The sequence below is a fragment of the Triticum aestivum genome, chromosome 5B, assembly GCF_018294505.1.
Source record: "Triticum aestivum cultivar Chinese Spring chromosome 5B, IWGSC CS RefSeq v2.1, whole genome shotgun sequence".
Classification (NCBI taxonomy): Eukaryota; Viridiplantae; Streptophyta; class Magnoliopsida; order Poales; family Poaceae; genus Triticum; species Triticum aestivum.
In genome coordinates this window covers 125,567,332-125,583,327 of record NC_057807.1, presented here as the reverse complement: position 1 = coordinate 125,583,327, position 15,996 = coordinate 125,567,332, and positions in this window count along the sequence as shown.

The following is a 15,996-nucleotide window of genomic DNA, read 5'->3' as shown; positions in this document are numbered from 1 at the left end:
TTCTAGAATCTCGTAATCCTCCCCGCATCACAGCACCAATCCTAACCTATAGGATGATTTTGTTGATATTAGGAACGAGTGGATGTTTTTTATTTTTATTGATTAGTGTGGAATTATGATATTTTTTATCAAGTGCGTAGGATGTTTTGTGTAAATAATCGTGCAAAATTGTTTATGTTTTATTTGTCATGTCCGTAGCATGCTTAGGGTATGTCCTAAATATTGTTGAGTGATTCTAGGATATTTTAGAATATTGTAGAATTTATTTCGGCTTATTTAAATTAGTGATGCATGATGATGCAATTGGAATTTTTATAGTACATAGACATGTGCATGCCTATCGTGGGAACAATATTGCCATGCATAGAAATATTTATGTTTTAGTTTAATTTCGATACAATTTTTTTGTTGTTGTTTAATTTTTTATCGGGTTATGTTGTGATGCATAACACGTGATGATTTTTTTGTTACAAGAGTTGATCCTGCTATGACTAGATTATTGTTGATCCATTTGTTTCATATTTATCTAGTTTATATGCTTTGAGTCTATTATGTTTTAGCATTTCTTTAGTACCATGCTATTGTTTGATGTTTTGTAACCTAACTAGTTTATTTAGGAAATAGCTTGGCTGACTTTGTTAAATTCTATAGTTAATGTTTTAACCATTATAAATATTGGATTTTATCTAAATATTTATTGTGGTTAAATATTGTATGTCGCGTGCCATGTTGAGCCAAGTTGTTCAAATGCATAGGATAGTTATATTTTGTGTCATGCCATGTCATTCATTTTTGTATGTAGTTAGCCGAAGTATTTATATTGGGCACTAGTAAAGTTTAGTTAGACAATACGATTTAGAACGCTAGTTGTGGTGGCCAAGTCTTACTTAGCCATGATAAACCTATACCCAACCAATCTGTTCAATTCCTCTACTCATTTTCAATCGATCTACCTCGTTTGAAATTTCCATATCCAACCAGATCTTTCTACCAATCCTCTCTATATTGTTATTTCATTTTGATGTTATTTGGATTTTATTGTTTGTTATTTATTTTGCTTCGCCGTTACTACGAGTAGGAGGCGACGGTACAGGAGAGGAACACTACGAGGAGGACGGAGACGGGGGACTCGACAATGAAGGCATGCCTCCTTCTTGATCATACTTACCCTATGGTTTACAAAATTGCATTGAGTTTTTATCGTTACTATATGCACGCTATTTTAATTCTCGTAGCTAGCGTGTCGATTGACACATTACCCTGATCCGCTTGTCGCCTATTTACTTGACACCTGAGTAGAAGTACATAATTTCGGTAGAGTAGAAATGCTTAGCCATGCTTATCACCCTATAGGTGCTTTGTCGAATGACCTCTAAGTCATTGACAGTTGAAACTAACGCTGAGCTAGGCCAGTTGGGCCTTGTTGACCTTCTCTATCCTCTTCTACTCTGGGTGAAACTTACCATCTGAATACTGGCGCAGGCGACAACCGAATCAAGGGTTGAAGGAGCGTTTGGCCGCCCTTCACAAGTTGAAGGGGGCAACCAGTCGTCCGTGCCGCATAAGGCCTAATAAGTCTTGGATTTGAAGATTGTGATAACAGTACAGCCACATGCTATATGGGCACTGGCTTGGTCAAGTAAGCTGGTTAGCCTTAGGTGTCGATGTCGCCGTACTGCAGATGGGATAGATGCCCTGCGGGGAGTATTCTTGGCGCAGATGGGGGGACCGGTTTGAGGATGTACTCTCAGTTCCGTGTGCCAGACCCAATGGGCATGTCACATCTTTGGGGAACCTAGTCCAAAGATCTCATCACAATCTCCGTGCCGGTATACCAAATGGTGTACTATACCAGCAGGCACTGGTGGCATCAAGACGAGATTGTGTCGTGTGGGTAAAGTGCACGACCTCTACAGAGTGTAAAACTATTCGAATAGTCGTGTCCACGGTCATGGACAACACATGAATCTTTCTTGACATACAAGACCTGTCATGCTTATTCCCTCTTTGCCCCTATTCTTGAAACCTATGAAGGACATGAGTTGATCGAGGATCCTCACTTGATGAAAGTTATTCTGGAGATAAATCTAAAACTGCTTTTATGAAACTACTTTATTTGTCAAACAAAATTAGTTTTATGCAAATGAGCCATACAACCTTCCTTTGAAGTCACATGTAGATATTAGGTCCTTCCCCGTGGGAGGCATGTTGAGTACGTAATGTACTCATGGCAATACTTTTGTTGAACAACAGAGATCTATGAAGACGAGGGCGTCTACTATGATTATTATGATGATCCTGAGGAGTGAGGACACGTTGACTACATCGACTGCCTGTGGCCGAGATGGAGTTGCTACGCGTTATATATTCCGCTGTGTTTCTGACTGTAATAAATGTCTTGAGACATTTCAGTATGTATGCCTTGTGGCAAGAGTTATTAAACTTATACTTATTTTAATGTTCTACAATGAGACCATTTTGCTGTGTTGTCAAGTTAATCCTGGATTGACAAATATACACAGGAGGGTCTAGAAATAATTTCCGGGTTCTCACATCCTATAGCAGAGGCTCTGATACCACTGTTGGGATCTACGGTAGGATGCGTCGACTGCAAATTAAAATTTCCTACGTGCAGAATAACCAAGAACATGCCACGGGAGATGGATCACAGATTGTTATATAGCACTAGACACATAATGCCGTGTAGCGGAAGTAGAGTTGAGGCAGCGTGTTCCCGGAGTTGCCTTGCGTTCCCGGAGTCGTCTCCTCCTTGACGGTCTCCCACGTATCCGATCGGATCCCGCGAACAGGTTCGCCGGAGCGGCTCAAGTGCACCGCCTCTAACGGTATCCGCGCGTGCAGGAGGAACGTCGTGCGGCGGACTGCTAGCTCCAATCACGCAACCGGCACCGAGTGGAGGTGGCTAGTTGCAACACATGCAAAGCCCTACGACAACGCCGAAGCGATCAACTCCATAAGTGTGCTGCACCTCCACTATTTGTAGGAATCCGTCGCGGGCTCAACACTTGGGCCTTGCAGGGATCCTAAAGCCCAAAGTATACCCGGTCATGTTCCAAGTCCAGCTCGGATCACATCCGACCAGTGTCCTCTGAACCGACCTCATAGGTTCCTTCCCTTAAGAGCGCGACCCCTTAGGTTAAAGTCGGCTTGGTCACAGTTCGGATCACCTTCGACCTGCATGGTTGGTAGCAGCCTCTAGCAAGGCGTGCTAACTACCAAGCAGACTATGAAGCTGGTTAGGCGAACCTGTACAACATGTCACACTTCTGTTCCCTTTGCATCACGATATATGTTGTCGGGCTCAAGGCGAGACTGCCATCCTCGTGCTAGCCCGACCTCTTTCTCGTTCCAGTGATACCGACCACAAACTGGATTATCTCATAATCCTTGTCGCATGGCTATGCTTATCCTGGTCGGATCACACGAGGGGCCCAGAGTATATCTCTCCTGATCGAGGGGCAAATCCCATCTTGCTCAACCTTGTCTCGCAGCATGGGACTGGACAAGCCTGAAACCTACCTTTGTAACTACCCAGTCACAGAGTAGCGTCTGGTCGGCTCAAAGCAAGTCTGTCACCATCCCGAGTACATGCGTCAGCTCAGGTCTTAGGACCTAGAACATATCTTGTACTAGAGACTCACAAATGACATATTGTTGTGTCTCATAGTTGGGTCTATTCGACTCGGACCTTATCTCAACTCGGATTCGACTACATCAAATCCGACCAGATAGTTGAGGTGGCCATGTCTTACTTAGCCATGATAAACCTGTACCCAACCAATCCGTTCAATTCCTCTACTCATTTTCAATCGATCTACCTCGTTTGAAATTTCCATATCCAACCAGATCTTTCTACCAATCCTTTCTATACTGTTATATCATTTGGATGTTATTTCGATTTTATTGCTTGTTATTTATTTTGCTTTGTCATTACTACGAGTAGGAGGCAACAGTACGGGAGAGGAACACTATGAGGAGGACGGAAACGGGGGACTCGACAACGAAGGCATGGCTCCTTCTTGATCATACTTATCCTATGGTTTACAAAATTGCATTGAGTTTTTATTGTTACTATATGCATGCTATTTTAATTCTCGTAGCTAGCGTGTCGATTGACACATTACCCCGATCCGCTTGTCGCCTATTTACTTGACACCTGAGTAGAAGTACATAATTCCGGTAGAGTAGAAACGCTTAGCCATGCTTATCACCATATAGGTGCTTTTTGAATGACCTGTAAGTCACTGACAGTTGAAACTTAACGCTGAGCTAGGCCAGTTGGCCCTTGTTGACCTTCTCTATCCTCTTCTACTCTGGATGAAACTTACCATCTGAATACTAGCGTGGGCGACAGCTGAATCAAGGGTTGAAGGAGCGATTGGCCGTCCTTCACAAGTTGAAGGGGCAATCAGTCGCCCGTGCCGCATAAGGCCTAATAAGTCTTGGATTTGAAGATTGTGATAACAGTACATCCAAATGCTATATGGGCACTAGCTTGGTCAAGTAAGCTAGTCATCCTTAGGTGTCGATGTCGCCGTACCGCAGATAGGATAGCTGCCCTGCGGGGAGTATCCTCAGCACAGATGGGAGGACCGGTTTGAGGATGTACTCTCAGTTTCGTGTGCCAGACCTGGTGGGCATGTCACATCTTTGGGGAATCTAGTCCAAAGACCTCGTCACAATCTCCCTGCCGGTATACCAAATGGTGTACTATACCAGCAGCCACTGGTGGCATCAAGACGAGATTGTGTCGTGTGGGTATAGTGTACGACCTCTGCAGAGTGCAAAACTACTCTAATAGCCGTGTCCACGGTCATGGACAACACATGATCTTTCTTGACGTACAGGACATGTCTTGCTTATTCCCTCATTGCCCCTATTCTTGAAACCTATGAAGGACGTTGTCGGTGTCAAAACCGGCGGATCTCGGGTAGGGGGTCCCGAACTGTGCGTCTAGGCAGATGGTAACAGGAGACGAGGGACACGATGTTTTACCCAGGTTCGGGCCCTCTTGATGGAGGTAAAACCCTATGTCCTACTTGATTAATATTGATGATGTGTGTTACAAGAGTAGATCTACCACGAGATCAAGGAGGCTAAACCCTAGAAGCTAGCCTATGGTATGATTGTTGTTCGTCCTACGAACTAAAGCCATCCGGTTTATATAGACACCGAAGAGGGCTAGGGTTACACAGAGTCGGTTTCAATGGTAGGAGATCTACATATTCGTATCGCCAAGCTTGCCTTCCACGCCAAGGAAAGTCCCATCCGGACACGGGACGAAGTCTTCAATCTTGTATCTTCATAGTCTTGGAGTCCGGCCGATGATGATAGTTCGGCTATCCGGACACCCCCTAGTCCGGAACTCCCTCAGTAGCCCCTGAACCAGGCTTCAATGGCGACGAGTCCGGCGCGCATGTTATCTTCGGCATTGCAAGGCGGGTTCTCCCTCCGAATAATTCATAGAAGATTGTGAACACCAGGATAGTGTCCGGCTCTTCAAAATAATTTCCACATACCACCGTAGAGAGAATAATATTTACACAAGTTCAATCTGCTAACGTATTTCGTGACATGACATCACAACACTACCAAGCCTTTACTCGAATCATTTTTATTGTACCACCTCAGCGCGTTTAGCGAAGCGGTTTCCTTGGCACGTCTTGTCGAAGCAGAGATCGTGTTCCCCTTATTCCGGGATTCCCATCAATACGGACGTGGGTAACCCAACCGCGCCATTGATTGTGGCGCTTGGGGGATAAGCGAGTTTTATCAGGCCGGTGAGGACGCATGTTTTCGACCGCCCATATAAGGGGATAAAGATCCAACCCTTTTACCTGCGCCTTCTTCCTCCTTGGCTTATCCATCTCTGCGAACTCGAGATCCAACGCCCAAGTCCGCACTCCTCACCTCAACCTTCTCCAACTATGTCCGGAGCGGGAGGCAAGTGGATGGCAAATCCAGAAGCTGCGCAACGCCGGATATTTGTCCAGCGACATCGCGCACCGGCTCCCCGACGAGGGAGAGCTCATCCTCACCCCCAGGCCCCATGAGAGGGTAGTATTTCTCCCCCATTTCCTCCGCGGACTGGGCTTCCTGCTTCATCCCTTTGTCCTGGGGCTCATGTTCTACTACGGCCTGGATTTCCATGATCTGGCCCCGAATTTCATCCTCAACATCTCGGCGTTTATCGTCGTGTGTGAGGCCTTCCTCTGCATCCAGCCCCACTTCGGCTTGTGGCTCAAGACCTTCAGTGTCAAGCCGAAGGTTGTGAAGGGCAACAAAGCAGAGTGCGGAGGCGCCATGGTGGGTCGGATGTCCCACGTTACTTGGCTTGAGGGCACTTTCGTGGAAACCATCAAGGGGTGGCAATCGGGGTGGTTCTACACCACCGAGCCGCGTGACCCCGAATGGGCAGCGGCCCCCGAATTCAGATCTGGCATCCCACACGGCTCACCTCCTGGAAAGAGAGCGGCCGGACTTGGGGTGATTCGGAGGAGCTGACCGGACTCCAAGCCTGCGTCCGAAAGCTGGTGGACAAGAAGCTCAAGCTTGTCAACATGGTCCAGGTCATGCTCATCCGCCAGATTCTCCCGTGCCAACGACGGGGCTCCAACATGTGGGAGTTCTATCCGGCGCAGCACCAGACTTTGAGCGGGCTCTTCGACACTACGTACGAAGATGTCTGGAAGGTGCTGTTCAAAGGCGCCGAGGCTCCCGCATCCGCTACCGAAGATCGCGGATTTAGCTCGCAACGTCCAGCTGACGAGGTAAGTGATTTTGTCCTTCACGGGACGCTTGTCTTCCATAGTTTGACTCTATGCGGGATCTAAACTCCCTTTACCTTTGACAGGACTGGCTGGCGAAGGCCGAGCAGACTATCTGTCCGGCCCCATTGCTAGAGGACCCAGCGGACGCCCGCCTAACGGGGCTGCTGGCTCCGGCACCCCACGTGGTGCCGGAGAAGAAGGCCAAGAAGAAGGCCACGGGTACTCGAAAGAGTTCCCGTTTTCAGGTGTCATCGGACGATGACTCCGAGGCCGACTCCTCCCACAAGGGTGAGGAGGAGAAGAAGAAAGCCTCTCCCCCAGCGGGGGGAGGGAAGAAAAGGAAGGCTTCCCCTACTGGGGAGGCCGAAGGGTCCAAGAAAGGAAAAACTCTTTCCCCGGACTGTTCCGCCAATGCCAGTGACAACGACGAGGACTGGCCTCCAAGGGCCAAGCCTCCAGCGAGATCGTAAGTATCCGGATTCCCGAATAGCTTCATGATTATTTTGCCACAGAATGTCTCTCTAATGCCGCGTACAACCCTGCAGTCCGCCCAAGGATGATCTTCCCACTTCGTCGAGCGGGTCCTTAGGTGCGTCGGATATGGATTCTATTCCGACCGCCTCCACCCCCCGTGGTACGGACGATGCCGAGGTGAGGTCCTGGGAAGGGACCTGCCAGGAGGAGGAGGCCCCGGAGGTGTCGCAGGACAACCTCCCGGACTTTGCACCGGACTCGGCTCCGGATCCCATAGTGGCTCCGGAGTCCGGCGGGCGGCTCCTTCGTAAGAAGGGCAAGACCGTGACACCGACAGCCTCTGTCCAACCGGAGGCGCCGGATAACTTGCTGGAGGCGCTCAATGGCGCCTCCATTGAAGAGGAACACCGCACTGTTATGAGTGCGGTGATTCAGAAGGTGCAGCTCGCCAAGAGCGGGCTGACTGAAGCCTGCAGCAGCCTTCTAACAGGCTTTGAGGTAAGTATTTTGAGATATGTAAAATAGTACCGCATAGACAGTAGCCCCTGATGCTCGGTTCGGTGTTCGGAAAGAAAAGCCGGACTGAGGATCTAAGAAGATATACGCAGGAGTCATAAAAAATATGTCGATATGGGATTGCAGGCTGCACTGCTGACCTCTACCGCACTGACTGCAGAGGTCAATACTTTGAAGGAAAACCTCGAGCGGTCCGAGAACGAGCTCGGCCGTGCCAAGAAGTAGCTCGAGGACAAGGAAGGTGAGTAACACCTTATTAAAATTGTACCTTACAGAAAAGGATTTTGGTTGCAAAAAGAATGACAAGGATAACGTGGGTATTGCAGGGGCCACTAACGAGGTGGCGACTCTGAAAGAGGCGGTGACCACAGCCGAACGCAATGCGGCTGCGGAGCGCACCGAGCGAGAGAAGCAGGAGGCACGGGTGGCGGAGGTACAGAAAGAGCTCCAGGATCTCGTGCAAAAACATGAGAGCCTGGAGTGTGAATCGAAGACTCGAGAGTCTGAGCTTGCAACGGCTCTTGAGAGTGCCAAAGCTGCTAAGGCCGAAGCCTACAAGGCCCTCCAGGAAATCGAGTCATTGAAGAAAATAGCAGCGGGTAAGGCATTTTTCATGCAAAGTAAGCATGTGAGTGTTAATTACCTGTTGCTTACCCGAATTCGAAGCTCTCCAGGAGCGTTCGCAGATCTTCCTTGCAGCGTGTCCGATGCTGCCATGTTCTACCGGGCCGAGGAGGGGAGCTCGACGGAGAAGGTCTTCTGGTCTCAGTATGCTGAGGCCAGACATCCGGTGCCCCTTAGCAACCAGCTGAAGCAGCTGGTCGAGCTCCACAAGGCGGCCAAACAGGCCATGAAGGGCCTCATAGTTCGGCTGTGGCCTAAGGAGGCCATGCTTGGGAGCTACTTCGGCCTGGTGCGGCGGCTGGTGGATGCGTGCCCGTGGGTTGAAGTCATCAAGCACTCCGCCTGTATTGAAGGTGCCCGTCGGGCCCTTGCCCGCGCAAAGGTGCACTGGGGCAAGATGGATGCCTAGAAGCTCGTGACGGACCCACCACCGGAGGGCAAGGAGCATCGCACGCCTAGATGTATTATAAGAGTGTGCTGAAGGGCGCCCGCACTATTGCGGGTGAGTGCTCCAAAGATGTAATATTTGAGTAGACTCGCATTTTGTTATCCTGTGCGTTGAAAACTTAGTTCATTTGCGTTAAGCAACGCTTTTTAATTTAAAATATTACCTTCTGTGCGGCTGTTTATCAAATCTGAGAGATGGCAAGTCGTCGGCTTCAACCCCCACGCCACGAGTGCTGGGGTGTTCGGGATAAATTTGAGCACTCTTGTTCCCATATTTGGGTCCATCTAGGGAGGCGCTCAACACAACGAACAAGGCAACCGGACTTATAATGCTTGAACACTCTCACTTAGCCATAGAATTCTATAATTTTAAATTTCGGCGAAGCCCCTAGTCTTCGGAAGGCCAAATTTGGGGCGCTATCCATGCCCAGGCCGGACAAAAAACCGGCTCCTCGCTCTAAGCGGCATAAGTCTTTAGGGACTCGCAAAAAACCTCTCGAACGGCGACCAGCTCTCGCCTCATCATGACAGTCAGTTTTATCTTTCTCCACTGAGGCGTCAACCCAGCTCAACTGGGGCGCAATCGCAGTAGTTCTCCCAGTGCTACCTTAGCCGATACAACGGAACGTAAGGTACCAAAACATGGGAAACGGGCAAACCCAACTATTGACCCAAGACATGATTCGGAGCTGATGCATATAATGCTATAAGTTCGGGGTGCCGCACTTGTGAAAGTGTTCGGACTTATCACACCATGATGCGGGAAACATAAGCCCCTGGTGTATTTAGCCGTACCAAAACGTACGGATGCGTAATGTCATAAATGAACATATGTATAAAAGAGAAATGCAATTGGAAGCAAAAAGGTGTTGCATTACTTATTCAAGAAAAACTGCTATAAGTGCAGAACGATACAAATGGTGCGATAAGCAAGGGATGGGACTGTTAAACATGTCCCCCTCCAGGGGTAGGCTACGAAATGGTGCATAAAACAGATTTAATGCTCGTAATGGAGACCACCTGGATATTCGTTGTAGCCTTTCTTCTTCCCTGGCTGTTGCATCGTGAGTTCGGCAGGTTTACTGCCGGACAGGGCCTCTGACGAACGGAGTCCTGTGGGTAAAAATAAAAAGGAGAAGAAAAAGAAAAAAAAAGAATGACACACTTGAGAGCCCCTGGTGTGGTTGAGCCGCAGTCTGGGCCTATCGTGGTCGCGCCCCTCTCCCCATGCCCATGGTATCTTCAAAGCGTAATGGTGTACGCGAAGGACTTGTCTTGACGTTTTACAGGGGCTGGGGATGGGGCCGCACTGCTACGCGTGCTCGGAACGTGCCAGGTGGTCTTGTTGTAGGTTACTCCGGGCGCGCTTAGCTGTGTCCGGCCGCTTAACGGCCGGACTCGAGAATTGCCTTAAGAGGCTACATTGCACTTCTGCCGCGAGAGACGCTGTATGTTCCTCCGTGCGGAGAGAACGTTCAGTATTTCTGTTGACCGTGATGACTCCTCGAGGGCCTGGCATCTTGAGTTTGAGGTATGCATAGTGCGGCACCGCGTTGAACTTTGCAAACGCGGTACGTCCGAGCAGGGCATGATAGCCGCTGCGGAACGGAACTATGTCAAAGATTAACTCCTCGCTTCGGAAGTTATCTGGGGATCCGAAGACCACTTCCAGTGTAACTGAGCCTGTGCAATTGGCTTCTACACCTGGTATGACGCCTTTAAAGGTCGTCTTGGTAGGTTTAATCCTTGAGGGGTCTATGCCCATTTTGCACACTGTGTCCTGATAAAGAAGGTTCAGGCTGCTGCCGCCGTCCATCAGGACTCTGGTGAGGTGAAATCCATCGACGATTGGGTCTAGAACCAATGCGGCGAATCCGCCATGGCGGATGTTGGTGGGGTGGTCCCTCCGGTCAAAAGTGATCGGGAAGGAGGACCATGGATTGAACTTCGGGGCAACTGGCTCCATCGCGTATACGTCCCTTAGTGCACGCTTCCGCTCCCTTTTGGGTATGTGCGTTGCGTAGATCATGTTCACCGTTCGCACCTGTGGGGGGAAACCCTTCTGTCCTCTATTGTTCGGCGGTCGGGTCTCTTCCTCGTCATCACTGTGCAGCCCCTTGTCATTGTTTTCGACAATTAACTTGCCTGCCTGTTTGAATACCCAACAGTCCCTGTTGGTGTGATTAGCTGGCTTTTCGGGGGTGCCGTGTATCTGGCACAAGCGGTCGAGTATTCGGTCCAAATTGGACGGACCCGAGGTAGTTCTTTTGAATGGCTTTTTCCGCTGATCGGGTTTAGAGCCTCTGAATCTGGCATTAACTGCCGTATCCTCACTATTGTCGCCGTTAATGCGGCGTTTGTTTTTGTTACGACGCGACATGCCATTACGGTCCTTGATATCCGGATTGCCAGAATTTTTGCTGAGGTTGTTGCTGCGTGCTAGCCAGCTGTCCTCACCCGCGCAGAAGCGGGTCATGAGTGATGTGAGGGCTGCCATGGATTTCGGCTTTTCCTGTCCCAGGTGCCGGGCAAGCCACTCGTGGCGGATATTATCCTTGAAGGCTACAAGGGCCTCCGCATCCGGACAGTCGACGATTTGGTTTTTCTTGGTTAAGAACCGTGTCCAGAATTGTCTGGCCGATTCGTCTAGCTGCTGAATTATGTCGCTTAGGTTATCAACGTCTGGTGGTCGCACATACGTGCCTTGGAAGTTATCGAGGAATGCAGCTTCCAGGTCTTCTCAACTCCCAATTGACTCTGCTGGCAAGCTGTTAAGCCAATGCCGGGCTGGTCATTTAAGCTTGAGGGGGAGATATTTGATGGCGTGAAGATCGTCACCGCGGGCCATGTGGATGTGAAGGAGATAGTCTTCAAACCAAACCGCGGGGTCTGTTGTGCCATCGTAAGATTCAATATTCACGGGTTTAAACCCTTCGGGGATTTGATGATCCATCACTTCGTCTGTGAAGCATAGTGGGTGTGCGGCGCCTCTATACTGGGCGATATCATGACGGAGCTCAAAAGGGCTTTGTCTATATTGTTCGGCCCGGCCGGACTTACTGTGTCCGGCGTGACAATTGTCGTCATGTATCATGGGGCGCCCACGCGATCCATAGATCGATCTTGATTGTCTTGCCCTATCCTCCAATATATCTCGCAAGTCTGGAGCGTTCCCCTGTGGCCTTGTGCTTTTCGAGCGATGCCGAGGTACGGGTTTAGTGAAGGGCCTAGAGGCCTCTCTGTCGCGACCACGGGGTGGTCGGTCAGCCGTATTGTCTCCTGGTGATGTGGGTTCATACGCCTCCTCCTCTAATCGGGGGAGCAGCTTGCGTTTAGGGTAGCTTTTGGAGGGGCGTTCGAGCTCATGCTCTTCGGCCGCGAGGACTTCAGTCCATCTGTCGGCTAGCAGATCTTGATCAGCTCTAAGCTGTTGCTGCTTTTTCTTGAGGCTGTTCGCCGTGGCCATAAGCCTGCATTTAAAACGCTCTTGTTCGACGGGATCCTCAGGCACGACGAATTCGTCGTCGTCGAGGCTTGCCTCGTCTCCAGAGGGAGGCATGTAGTCCTCTACCTCTTCTTCTGCCGCTCTCTCATGAGGGCTGGCGTCTCCGTCCTCCTGCGCTGGGTCTTGCTGGAGTGGGTTGTCTTTGGCACTGTCCGGTGTATTATTATCTCCGGTGCCGGAATCTTTGTTCTTGCTGTGGCGGGATTTAGAGCGGCGCCACTGACGCCGACGCTTGGGCTGTTTCTTGGAGGGGTCATCCTCCGCTGCCCCTTCACCATTCCCATCCTTTGGGATATCCACCATGTATATGTCATATGATGAGGTGGCTTTCCAGTGCCCAGTAGGCGCTGGTTCTTGGTCGTCTCCGGCATCGTCGTCCATACCGTCGATGTCTTCGGAGTCGTAGTCTAGCATGTCGGTTAGATCATCGACAATAGCTACCAAGTGGGTGGTGGGTGGGCATTGAATTTCTTTGTTGTCCGCATCCCAACCGTCCTGGCCGCAGTCCGGCCAGGACTCTCTTGATAACGAGAGATACTTTAGCGAACTCAAGATGTCGCCAAAAGGTGAGTGTTGAAAGATGTCCGCCGCGGTGAACTCCATGATCGGCGCCCAATCGGATTCGATCGGAGGGGGCGCGGGAGGTTCGGAGTCCGGCGAGGAGTCTGGCACCTCGGAGCCACGAGCTTCGCGAGGGACAAGGTCAGTGTTCGGCTCTATCGCCATAGAGGTTGCAGCCCTCGAGGCGGTGTCTAGCCATCCGTCCTCGATCTGCGCAGCCGGCTCCAAATTGAGGATTGGAGCGGGCTCGAGTGCGGCCTCGAGGGTACTGTCCGGCAGCAGAGCTAAATCATGCCCGTCGTGACAGTGCGGCACGCTCGGCTGTGGCTCGAATCCATCGAGGATCAAGTCCCCACGGATGTCAGCCGTGAAGTTCAAACTTCCAAATCTGACCTGATGGCCAGGGGCGTAACTTTCGATCTGCTCTAGATGGCCAAGCGAATTGGCCCACAGTGCAAAGCCGCCGAATACAAAGATCTGTCCGGGGAGGAAGGTCTCACCCTGGACTATGTCATTGATGACGATCGAAGAAGCCATCGAGCCTATCGGCGACGACACAGAAGAACTCTCAATGAAAGCACCAATGTCGGTGTCAAAACCGGCGGATCTCGGGTAGGGGGTCCCGAACTGTGCGTCTAGGCGGATGGTAACAGGAGACGAGGGACACGATGTTTTACCCAGGTTCGGGCCCTCTTGATGGAGGTAAAACCCTATGTCCTGCTTGATTAATATTGATGATGTGTGTTACAAGAGTAGATCTACCACGAGATCAAGGAGGCTAAACCCTAGAAGCTAGCCTATGGTATGATTGTTGTTCGTCCTATGGACTAAAGCCATCCAGTTTATATAGACATCGGAGAGGGCTAGGGTTACACAGAGTCGGTTTCAATGGTAGGAGATCTACATATCCGTATCGCCAAGCTTGCCTTCCACGCCAAGGGAAGTCCCATCCGGACACGGGACGAAGTCTTCAATCTTGTATCTTCATAGTCTTGGAGTCCGGCCGATGATGATAGTTCAGCTATCCGGACACCCCCTAGTCTGGAACTCCCTCAGACGTGAAGGAACTATGCCCTAGAGGCAATAATAAAGTTATTATATATTTCCTTATTTAATGATAAATGTTTATTATTCATGCTAGAATTGTATTAACCGAAAACTTAGTACATGTGTGAATACATAGAAAAAACATATTGTCCCTAGTATGCCTCTACTTGACTAGATCATTAATCAAACATGGTTATGTTTCCTAACCATATACATGTGTTGTCATTTGATGAACGGGATCACATCATTAGCAGAACGATGTGATGGACATGACCCATCCATTAGCTTAGCATTATGATCGTTACAGTTTCATTGCTACTGCTTTCTTCATGACTTATACAAGTTCCTCAGACTATGAGATTATGCAACTCCTGAATACCAGAGGAACACTTTGTGTGCTACCAAACGTCACAACGTAAATGGGTGATTATAAAGGTGCTCTATAGGTGTCTCCGAAGGTGTTTGTTGGGTTGGCATAGATCAAGATTAGGATTTGTCACTCTGTGTTTTAGAGAGGTATCTCTGGGCCCTCTCCGTAATACTCATTGCTATAAGCCTTGCAAGCATTGTGACTAATGAGTTAGTTGCGGGATGAAATATTACAGAATGAGTAAAGAGACTTGCTGGTAACGGATTGAACTAGGTATGATGATACCGACGATCGAATCTCGAGCAAGTAACATACCGATGACAAAGGGAACAACCTATGTTGTTATGCGGTTTGACCGATAAAGATCTTTGTAGAAAATGTAGGAACCAATATGAGCATCTAGGTTCCGCTATTGGTTATTGACCAGAGACGTGTATCCGTCATGTCTACATAGTTCTCGAACCCGTTGGGTCCGCACGCTTAACGTTCGATGACGATTGGTATTATGAGTTTATGTGATTTGATGTACCGAAGGTTATTCAAAGTCTCGGATGAGATCACGGACATGACGAGGAGTCTCGAAATGGTCGAGGCATAAAGATTGATATATTAAAGGCTATGTTCAGACATCGGAAGTGTTCCGGAGAAGTTTCGGATAAAACCGGAGTAACAGAGGGTTACCGGAACCCCCCAGGGGATTAATGGGCCTTAGTGGGCCTTAGTGGAGAAGAGAGAGGGCCGGCTAGAGGTGGCGCCCCCCTTGCCCAGTCCAAATTGGACAAGGAAAGGGGGGCGCCCCCCTCTCCTTCCTTCTCTTCTCTCTTCTTTCCCTTCTTCTCCTTCTTGGACTAGAAAGGGGAAACCTACTCCTACTAGGAGTAGGAATCCTCCCCCTTGGCACGCCCCTTGTGGCTAGCCGGCCACCTCCTCCCCTCCTTTATATACGGGGGAGGGGGGCACCCCATAGACACACAAGTTGATCTTTAGCTGTGTGCGGTGCCCCCTCCACAGTTTTCCACCTCGTTCATATCATCGTAGTGCTTAGGCGAAGCCCTGTGCCGGTAACTTCATCATCACCGTCAACACGCCGTAGTGATGAAGGAACTCTCCCTCGGCCTCAGCTGGATTTAGAATTCGAGGGACGTCACCGAGCTGAACGTGTGGAGATCGTGGAGGTGCCATGCGTTCGGTACTTGATCGGTTGGATCGCAAAGACGTTCGACTACATCAACCGCGTTACTCTACGCTTCTGCTTTCGGTCTATGAGGGTACGTGGGCACACTCTCCCCTCCCGTTGCTATGCATCACCTAGATAGATCTTGCGTGATCGTAGGATTTTTTTTGAAATTACTGCGTTCCCCAACAGTGGCATCCGAGCCAGGTTTATGCGTAGATGTTATATGCACGAGTAGAACACAAAGAGTTGTGGGCAATGATAGTCATACTTCTTACCAGCGTGTCATACTCTGATTCGGAGGTATTGTTGGAAGAAGCGGCCCGGACCGACATTACATGACCGCGTTCATGAGACTGGTTCTACCGACGTGCTTATGCACATATGTGGCTGGCGGGTGTCTGTTTCTCCAACTTTAGTTGAATCGAGTGTGGCTACGCTCGGTCCTTGTCGAAGGTTAAAACAACACACTTGATGAAAAATCTTT